At 42.9% G+C, this 10,412-nt stretch overlaps 1 protein-coding gene and 1 long non-coding RNA gene across 2 annotated transcripts in view; one reads left to right on the top strand and one right to left on the bottom strand.

The window, feature by feature from the left end:
* The window catches only part of LOC111953619 (uncharacterized), a 48,543-nt gene extending 42,348 nt beyond the window's left edge, over nucleotides 1-6,195 (top strand). The window contains exon 3 of the long non-coding RNA XR_002875889.2: nucleotides 6,039-6,195. This is a non-coding gene — a long non-coding RNA (uncharacterized lncRNA). The remainder of the gene's footprint in view (nucleotides 1-6,038) is intronic.
* The window catches only part of scn5lab (sodium channel, voltage gated, type V-like, alpha b), a 195,832-nt gene that overhangs the window by 161,999 nt on the left and 23,421 nt on the right, over nucleotides 1-10,412 (bottom strand). The window lies entirely within an intron of this gene.

Below are 10,412 nucleotides of genomic sequence, written 5' to 3'. Positions count from 1 at the left end.
ACACACAACACCACCACACACACACACACACACACACACACACACACACACACACACACACACACACACACACACACACACACACACACACACAGGACTCATACACACACACACACACACACACACACACACACACACACACAACCTCTGTGTTCATTATTTGGGAACTACCGCCAGGCTGTAATCTAGTGACCTGTAATTTAGCATCCTGTAGTCTGCACCCTGTAGTCTAGCACCCTGTAGTCTAGACACCTGTAGTCTAGCACCCTGTGGTCTAGAACCCTGTAGTCTAGCACCCTGTAGTCAAGAACCCTGTAGTCTAGCACCCTGTAGTCTAGCACCCTGTAGTCTAACACCCTGTAGTCTAACACCCTGTAGTCTAGTGATCTGGAGTCTGTGACCTGTAATCTAGTGACCTGTAATTTAGCATCCTGTAGTCTAGCACTCTGTAGTCTAGCACCCTGTGGTCTAGAACCCTGTAGTCTAGCACCCTGTAGTCAAGAACCCTGTAGTCTAGCACCCTGTAGTCCAGCACCCTGTAGTCTTACACCCTGTAGTCTAGCACCCTGTAGTCTAACACCCTGTAGTCTTACACCCTGTAGTCTAGCACCCTGTAGTCCAGCACCCTGTAGTCTAGCACCCTGTAGTCCAGCACCCTGTAGTCTAGCACCCTGTAGTCTAGTGCCCTGTAGTCTAGCACCCTGTAGTCTAACACCCTGTAGTCTAACACCCTGTAGTCCAGCACCCTGTAGTCTAACACCCTGTAGTCTAACACCCTGTAGTCTAGTGATCTGTAGTCTAGTGACCTGTAATCTATTGACCTGTAATTTAGCATCCTGCTAGCACCTGTAGTCTAGCACCCTGTAGTCTAGACACCTGTAGTCTAGCACCTGTGGTCTAGAACCCTGTAGTCTAGCACCCTGTAGTCAGAACCTGTAGTCTAGCACCCTGTAGTCTAGCACCCTGTAGTCTAATACCCTGTAGTCTTACACCTGTAGTCTAGCACCCTGTAGTCCAGCACCCTGTAGTCTAGCTCCCTGTAGTCTAGTGATCTGTAGTCTAGTGATCTGTAGTCTAGTGACCTGTAATCTAGTGACCCTGTAATTTAGCATCCTGTAGTCTAGCACCCTGTAGTCTAGCACATTGTAGTCTAGCACCCTGTAGTCTAGTGACCTGTAGTGTAGCACCCTGGAGTCTAACACTCTGTAGTCTAGTGTCATGTAGTCTAGTGACCTGTAGTCTAGTTTCCTGTAGTCTAGCACCCTATATGTTTAGCACCATGTAGTCTAGTGACCTGGTGTCTGGTGACCTGTAGTCTGGTGACCTGTAGTTAGCACACTGTAGTCTAGCGACCTGTAGTCTAGCGACCTGTAGTCTAGTGACCTGTAGTTTTAAGCACTGTAGTCTAGTGACCAAGTGTCTAGTGACCAGTAGTCTGGTGACCTGTAGTCTAGCACCTATAGTTTAGCACCCTGTAGTCTAGTGACCAGTAGTCTAGTGACCAGTAGTCTAGTGACCAGTAGTCTGGTGACCTGTAGTCTAGCACCCTGTAGTCTATTGACATGTAGTCTAGCCACCTATAGTTTAGACCCTGTAGTCTACGTGACCTGAGTCTAGTGACCAGTAGTCTAGTGACCAGTAGTCTAGTGACCAGTAGTCTAGCTGACCTGTAGTCTGGTGACCTGTAGTCTATCACCCTGTAGTCTATCACCCTGTAGTCTAGTGACAAGTAGTCTGGTGACCTGTAGTCTAGCACCCTGTAGTCTAACACCCCTGTAGTCTAACACTCTGTAGATATACACCCTGTATTTTACACCCAGTAGTCTGGTGACCTGTAGTCTAGCACCCTGTAGTCAACACCGTGTAGTCTAGCACCCTGTAGTCTGACACAATGTAGTCTAACACCCTGTAAATATACACCCTGTAATTGAACACCCAGTAGTCTAGTGACCTGTAGTCTTACACCCTGTAGTCTAACACCCTGTATTTAACACCCAGGAGTCTGGTGACCTTTAGTCTACACCCTGTAGTCTAGTGACCTGTAGTCTAACTCCCTGTATTCTAGCACCCTGTAGTCTTGCACCCTGTAGTCTAGCACCTTGTAGTATTGCACCCTGTAGTCTAGAACCCTGTAGTATTGCACCCTGTTAGTCTAGCACCCTGTAGTATTGCACCCTGTAGTCTAGCACCTGTAGTATTGCACCCTGTAGTCTAGCACCCTGTAGTCTTGCACCCTGTAGGACCGCACTCAGCATATCTGGAGTTAATGAAATGTAAAGGACAGCTCGTCAGGCTTGACCAAGAGCCCGTTTAGGCAAATGCAATTCCCTCCAAAAATAGGGTTGATCCACTAAAGTGCACTATGTAGGTCACTAGGGGTATTGAACAAGTTAAATGGCCTCGGATCATTTCAAAGGCTGGCTGCCTGCGCCACTCGGGTACTTTCAGCTGCAGCACTTGGCGCAGGCGTCTAAAGAGAATACTGAACAAAAGGGAGAGGGGGGAGATAGGGTTTACCTGAGGATAGGAACATGTAGCTTGTGGCCCTGATGCTGACGGTTTAGAACAGCTTGCCTACTGCCACCACACACACACACACACCACACACACACACACACACACACACAACACACACACACACACACACACACACACACACACACACACACACACACACACACACACACACACACACACACACACACACACACACACACGTGTGTGTTCTCTCTGTGTCTTTCTCTCTCTCTCTCTAGAATTAGGAATCATTTAGCTACATTTCTATCCGAAATGTTATGAACATTTCACTTCATTGAACACACCCTAGCTATTGTTCCATAACCCGGGAATCCCTATTAAATCAGAAATGAACCTCAGACATAAAATCATTATTTATATAATCATTATTTATAACAGCCTGTCCCATCAAGGTCAAAATACCGCTTTTGCAAGGAGACCTGGCCCCTAACTTCAGCGCTCGGGTCAAGCCCACCTCTTTCTCTCTCTCTCTCTAGAATTAGGAATCATGTTAGCTACATTTCTATCCGAAATGTTATGAACATTTCACTTCATTGAACACACCCTAGCTATTGTTCCATAACCCAGGGAATCCCTATTAAATCAGTCTTTCTCTCTCTCTCTCTAGAATTAGGAATCATGTTAGCTACATTTCTATCCGAAATGTTATGAACATTTCACTTCATTGAACACACCCTAGCTATTGTTCCATAACCCAGGGAATCCCTATTAAATCAGAAATGAACCTCAGACATAAAWTCATTATTTATATAATCATTATTTTAACAGCCTGTCCCATCAAGGTCAAAATACCGCTTTTGCAAGGGAGACCTGGCCCCTAACTTCAGCGCTCGGGTCAAGCCCACCACCCCACTACCCCACAAACCCTCTGCCCTCACCCCAAACCCGCCTAGACTGAGACTGGGGATTGACCTGGTATCCCTTTGGGAAATCAGCAATAAAGAGCAACACATGGAGGRGCAGTGTACCAGCGGTGCCAGAGACTGTCAGCCTAGGGCCCAGTCAGGGCCTCTATCCAGCATATCCAGCTGAAGCATAGAGTCACTTTACAGGCTGTCAGCATTATTCATCTAGGTTTCCTATTAGACCATTACAACTGGGATGTAAGAAGAGTCATCAGCCTGAGGGGACTGAATGGGCCTGTAGCATGACTCGTCTTTAGACCTTTGGTCATTCATGTCTCACCATCGTATGGTAGCCTGGATGGGGATGTGTTCGATATAAACCGGGAAAAAATKATGTTTGTTGATAAGAACCATTATTTGTAGCGTTATTGTGCAATTGCCGATTTATTCTAGGATTCAAACCGAGTAAACCACTCTAGATATCTCTTGAGATGGAAGGGCAATGRACAGAGGCTTGGGTGCATGTGCGTGCACACATCACATTCTCACACTCACATACCACGGTCAACAGAGATTGACAGAGGAGTTATTCTTCATCATAAGTGTGTGGTGCACCTCTAACCTTGATGCTCAGTTTTCAGAAACCAGTGATTAGGAAAAACACTGAGCCTTTCGTTGCTGTAAATCAGCCCACAAAATACAGGCTTTGTTAAATTGATTCCATAGTCACTGTGATGAGGGGAAAAAAGGGATTATGGTTAATCAATGTTGCCGYCGTCTTAACCGACTGCTTCTTCATCATCAGTTAGTTATTATTGAGACCTTATGTCCCTATAGGATTACAGCTTGTCTTTAATCTATCTCCGTTCTTTCAAGACACACACACACACACACCGCATACACACAGACACACACAAATGCATGCACAGTGCATACACACCCTGACCCTCCCCCAACACCGTTACATGCTTAATTAACAAGGGGATGGAGGCAAAAACACTGTCATCGATGACTGGTGACCCCCTCGTGACAGATTATTAATTTGGGCAAGACAACTGCACCCGAACTGAACCCTCTGTCTAATCAACTCCTTTGCTTTGACCACAGGGGAAGAGAAGAAAAGAGGGGAGGAGAGGAAAAGATGAGAATTGAGAGTAAATTAAGAAACAAAGAGGCTTGAAGGGCAACCCGGCCTCAGAGCCATACGAAACACACTTKACGTATTTCTGAGCACCTGTAAGATGTATAATACCTACCGATAGTAGGTAGTTACTTTAGACAGAAATGAAAGAAGGGAGGTTGGTCGCGGAGGATGGGTGGGTGTAATTCGTGACCATCTAGCAATCCAAAGGTTGAGTGTTCGTGTMGCGGACAAATATAGCATTTTAGCTAACATTTCCCCTAACCCTTATTCTAAACTTAACCCAATTCACCTAACCTGCCACATAAATTCGCCTAACCATTTTCGTTAGGTCCCCTAACCGCCAAAGGTAAATTCTCCCCGTAATTCTTGGTTGTTATGACGCAAGAAGCAACCTGGTCTCAGAGAAAGCTATAATACTATACGCCCTCCAAGACATATGATAAATTACTTCATCCAATTCGTACGCTATTGTGCGACCGGGTAAGACGTAAAATACTATASACTAAGTATACCAAACATTAGCAACACCTTCCTATTTTTGAGATGCCTCCCACCCCTTTTGCCCTCAGAACAGCCTCAATTTGTCGGGGCATGGACTCTACAAGGTGTTGAAAGCGTTCCTCATGGACGCTGGCCCATGTTGACTCCAATGCTTCCCACAGTTCTGTCAAGTTGGCTGGATGTCCTTTGGGTAGTGGGCCATTCATGATACACACAAGAAACTGTTAAGTGTGAAAAACCCAGCAGCATTGCAGTTCTTGACACAAACCTGTGCAACTGGCACCTACTACCATTTTAAATATTTTGTCTGGCCCATTCACCATCTGAATGGCATACATACACAATCCATGTTTCAATTGTCTAAAGGCTTAAAATCATTCTTTAACCTGTGGAAGTGGATTTAACAAGTGACATCAATAAGGGATCATAGCTTTCACCTGGACTCACCTGGTCAGTCTATTTCATGGAAAGAGTTCTTAATGTTTGGTATACTTAATCACCGTCCTCTAATTCATATGATTTTGTGCGACTGCTATTCCTTTCATGATATAACTAACGTAATGGATTTACATACAGATTAAAACGAAATACCCCTGAGACCACGTTGTGAATGGGGGGGGGGGTTCACGTAGGGGTATTGATTTGGGAAGTCAGACTCTCTGAAATTTGGCCTCCACGCAGCTTGCGTGTGCGTTTATAATCACTGTTTGATTATTCAAATGTTTCCTTGGTGTTCTTGCCAACATGTTGCTTCATTGTTGATTGTTGATTTGTTTACAGGGTTTTTTCCTTCTTTTTTCAGCTTGCTTGGTCCCATGAGCTTTGGGAGGCTGAGTTGTTGTGTAATGATGTGGGAAGATTTCACCACCTCTTTATTCCTTCCTCTCTGTCTTTCACGATTCGATCTGTCTCTCTCTCATCTCCCTCTCTCTATCTTTCTCTCTCTCTCTCTCCCTTTATCTTTTTATCTCTTTGTCCCTCAATCAATATGTCCATGGTTTTGGCTCAAGATGTCTATGGTGTTGGCTCAAGATGTCCATGGTGTTGGCTCAAGATGTCCATGGTGTTGGCTCAAGATGTCCATGGTGTTGGCTCAAGATGTCCATGGTGTTAGCTCAAGATGTCCATGGTGTTAGCTCAAGATGTCAATGGTGTTAGCTCAAGATGTCAATGTGTACACTACAATAGGAGATTAGCGAGAAAGGGGGACCCAACCCAATACAGGCCCTTCACCAAGGGGACAACTGTGACAAAGTAGGTAGCCACATCTGGCAACTAAATGAACTGTCAACCTAATACTTAAGCTATGTATTTGAAGAGTGTATTTACAAAACGCAATATCCAAAATGCTATACTTATATATATTCATGATTGCGTATGAGTACCTTCATGTGTGTGTAAAATATTGATGTTATAAGATTTTTAATTCATAGATTTTAGATGTGTATGAAAGTGTTTTTTTTGTTGCAAAATGGTATATATCCATTGTTTATCTGGACTGGAATGTTTGTATCCTGTATATTTGGCTGTGATATGTGGTTGTCTCTCCTAGCTATTTTAAGATTAATGCACTTGTTATAAATTGCTCTGGATAAAATCATCTGCTAAATTAAATACTGATGTCACAAATCATTTGTACATTTCTTTATAAAAATTGTAGTTATTTGTCACATTTAACTGTGTAAAACCTAGCAGTACTACTCATTTCTCTGAGAGTGAGGTGGATTTATAGCATTTAGCAAAAGAACATAATTATTTGTCTCTGAAACTAAACCATCAAGTGATAGATTTTAAAGAAATACATGTTGGTCATTGAACAACCCCATGCCATGATTAGATAGTGTAAAAACACAGCAATCTCTTTCATAACCCTCTAGAGTCGATGTCCGTGCCCGCATACAAATTGAATTAGCATAATAAAAKAATCCCCATCAAAGTCCATCTGTTTAAGATAGAGATATCTGCTTTTGCATGGGCTGCGTCTCAATCCACCACATCCGCCAATGTCGGCCTTCCGCATCTGCGGTGAAAGGTGGCAGAGCTACAGCGAAGTTTCAGACCAGGAGACATCCTGAAAATTGGTCTTCTCTCGAAAACATCTGTAGCGTCCGAAACGTTTGAGCTACAAAATAGGTGTTGATAGCAACCGTCTGAGTCACGCTGTGCTAACATAACGTTAGCAGGTTGGTAGAGCTAACCTTAACAGGCTAGTAGGGCTAACGTTAGCAGGTTGGTAGAGCTAACMTTAACAGGCTAGTARGGCTAACGTTAGCAGGTTGGTAGAGCTAACMTTAACAGGCTAGTAGGGCTAACGTTAGCAGGCTAGTTGGCTAGCAACTGTGCAAGCTGATAAAGTATTTGCTTGTAAGTTGGTTGAAMATTTTACTTAAACCAGTAGTCATGAGYGCAAACGGTTTGGTTTAATTTGAAGTTATACATTTGAAGTTATTTCTGTTGGAGTTAACATTATACGGAATAGGCTGGCTTGCCGGGTCCTCCATATTACATCACACCCCGCAAATGTTTTTTTCCGGCATGACTTCGGCATTCTTCTGAATTCTGATCAATTTTATGTAATAACTTGAAAAATAGGAAAGTGAGGTGTAATTTTGCATTGGGGCTTTTGATGTGTATTCTACTGCAAATCCAGATGTYACATGTAGTGATGTTTATGTTACCTACGCTTTAAATATGGGTAAGAAATTATTAMAAATCCTGATCTTTCTTATATTTCTYAGATATAGKACAGACACTTAAAAACAAAMTTCCTTTTTTACTATCTGTTTTTCCRTGWATGAATCTTTTATTCAATGCGTTTKTATGGGCATGCGACCAAGCTTTAACTTCCTGACTGGTGTCTTGAGATGTTGCTTCAATATATCCACATCATTTTCTTCCACTTGATGCCATCTATTTTGTGAAGTGCACCAGTCCCTCCTGCCAGCAGCAGATGCTGCCATCCCGTGCTTCACGGTTGGGATGGTGTTCTTCGGCTTGCAAGCCTTCCCCTTTTTCCTCCAACATAAGATGGTCATTATGGCCAAAGAGTTCTATTTTTGTTTCATCAGACAGAGGACATTTCTCCAAAAAGTACGATCTTTGTTCCATGTTCAGTTGCAAACTGTAGTCTGGCTTATTTATGGCGGTTTTGGAGCACTGGCTTCTTCCTTGCTGAGTGGCCTTTCAGGTTATGTCGATATAGGACTCGTTTTTACTGTGGATATAGATACGTTTGTACCTGTTTCCTCCAGTATCTTCACAAGGTCCTTTGCTGTTGTTCTGGGATTGATTTGCACTTTTCGCACCAAAGTACGTTCATCTCTAGGAGACAGAACACGTCTCCTTCCTGAGCGGTATGACAGCTGTGTGGTCCCATGGTGTTTATACTTGCGCACTATTATTTGTGCAGATGAACGTGGTACCTTCAGGCGGTTAGAAATTGCTCCCAAGGATGAACCAGACTTGTGGAGGTCTACAATTATTTTCTGAGGTCTTGGCTGATTTCTTTTGATTTTCACCTGATGTCAAGCAAAGAGGCACTGAGTTTGAAGGTAGGCCTTGAAATACATCCACAGGTACACCTCTAATTGACTCAAATGTTGTCAATTAGCMTATCAGAAGCTTCWAAAGCCMTGACAYMATKTTCTGKAATTTTCCAAGCTGTTTAAAGGCACAGTCAACTTAGTGTATGTAAACTTCTGACCCACTGGAATTGTGATACAGCGAATTATAAGTGAAATAATCTGTCTGTAAACAATTGTTGGAAAAATTACTTGTGTCATGCACAAAGTAGACGTCCTAACCAACTTTCCAAAACTATAGTTTGTTAACGAGACATTTGTGGAGTGGTTGAAAAATGAGTTTTAATGACTCCAACCTAAGTGTATGTAAACTTCCGACTTCAACTATATATATTCTAACTTTTTTTTWATACCTACAGGGGTCCTAAAATTCTGAATCAAATAGAAAAATGATCCATGGTATGACCATCATAAAACAATTCCATATTTTAGTTTAGTAGAACTTTTGAATAATGCAAAAAGATGTGTTTTTAATACAATAGGTAGGCTAATGCATACAAAGCAGAAAGAGGACCGTTTCCAAATAATCTGTGGGACAACAAAAAATAATTCATCCCAAAGTCGTCTGTCTGACCGCCTGCTCYCGCCCACAGCATGAAAAATGCAGACCGCGCCCCAATGATCTCTGTCGGACCCTCAGGTCCTGCAGGCATCCCGYGGGAATGCAGCCCTCTAGTGCAGTCAGTACACAACACTATGCTCATCAGATCATCAGGTCTTAGCAGGATCTTATGCTCATCAGGTCTTAGCAGGATCAGATGGTGCCAGGGGTYCCAGCAGGGTCAGACAGCCAGGGATGACCCGTCTATGAAGCTCAGGTGATTTCTGACGTATATTAACAATATCAGTGAATGATACAAAAAGTTCCATCTTGAATTGATGGCTAGACCTACAGTAGCTACAGGACAGCAGTTTAATTTTAAAGCTACAATCTGGGATCATGGACTAATGGTAATTTCAATTATTGAACCAATGATTCTATTCTTGGATAATATAATGTATAAATGTACACCAAGGTAATTCTTTGTCATGCCTCATTTTAGGAGGATCAGGGGTCTCAGCAGGGTCAGGCAGCCAGGGAAGACCAGTCTTTGAGTAGGTGAGGTGAATTTTAGCACACTTTATTCTCTCTGTGCGGCAAACACTGGACAAGCCAGATGCTATTTTAAGGCAATCTGACAAACCTCCAAAGTKGATTTCCAAACTGCATCAAGGGTTGATAGAGGCTTTTCCCGATGACACAAAACATGTAAAACAAAAATGTGAGGMAGACCTGGTAGAAGCTATTGATGWTGATGAATGGATACAGATGTGTTTGAATGCCCAGTCATGTTCAGTTTAAGATCATCCATATAAAGTACTATATACCAGTGAAACTGAATTACATGCACTCAGAAATGTAATTCCTATGCTGGAGGTGTAAAACACAAAAGGGGACATATTATGAAGGCTGGCTGAATTCTGTCAAAGATKATGTTCTTTTATCTCAGCATGTCTATAGATTCTCCCTTCTCACAGTTTTTGTTTGATTGGAAATGTTGATACTGGAGACTGTTATATGACGAAACTGTGTAACCAAGCATTTATAGCGGCTAGGAAATGCATTGCCATTAATTGGAAGGTTGGTTCCTCCCACAATGTCAAGTTATGTATCACTAGATTTGATTAAGAGTATACTGGGCAAGATTCATAAGTTCTGGAGGCCTCATATGGAATACAGTATGACTTAAGGAGTCTGTAGTGAAAACATGCCCAAGTCAAGGGAGATACCTCTTTAGGTAGTCCTGGCCCTTGGGGTCTGCC

The sequence above is a fragment of the Salvelinus sp. IW2-2015 genome, linkage group LG27 (genome assembly GCF_002910315.2).
Source record: "Salvelinus sp. IW2-2015 linkage group LG27, ASM291031v2, whole genome shotgun sequence".
NCBI classification, from domain to species: Eukaryota; Metazoa; Chordata; class Actinopteri; order Salmoniformes; family Salmonidae; genus Salvelinus; species Salvelinus sp. IW2-2015.
Note: the sequence above shows the minus strand (reverse complement) of the source record. Positions and strands in the feature narration are given on the sequence as shown.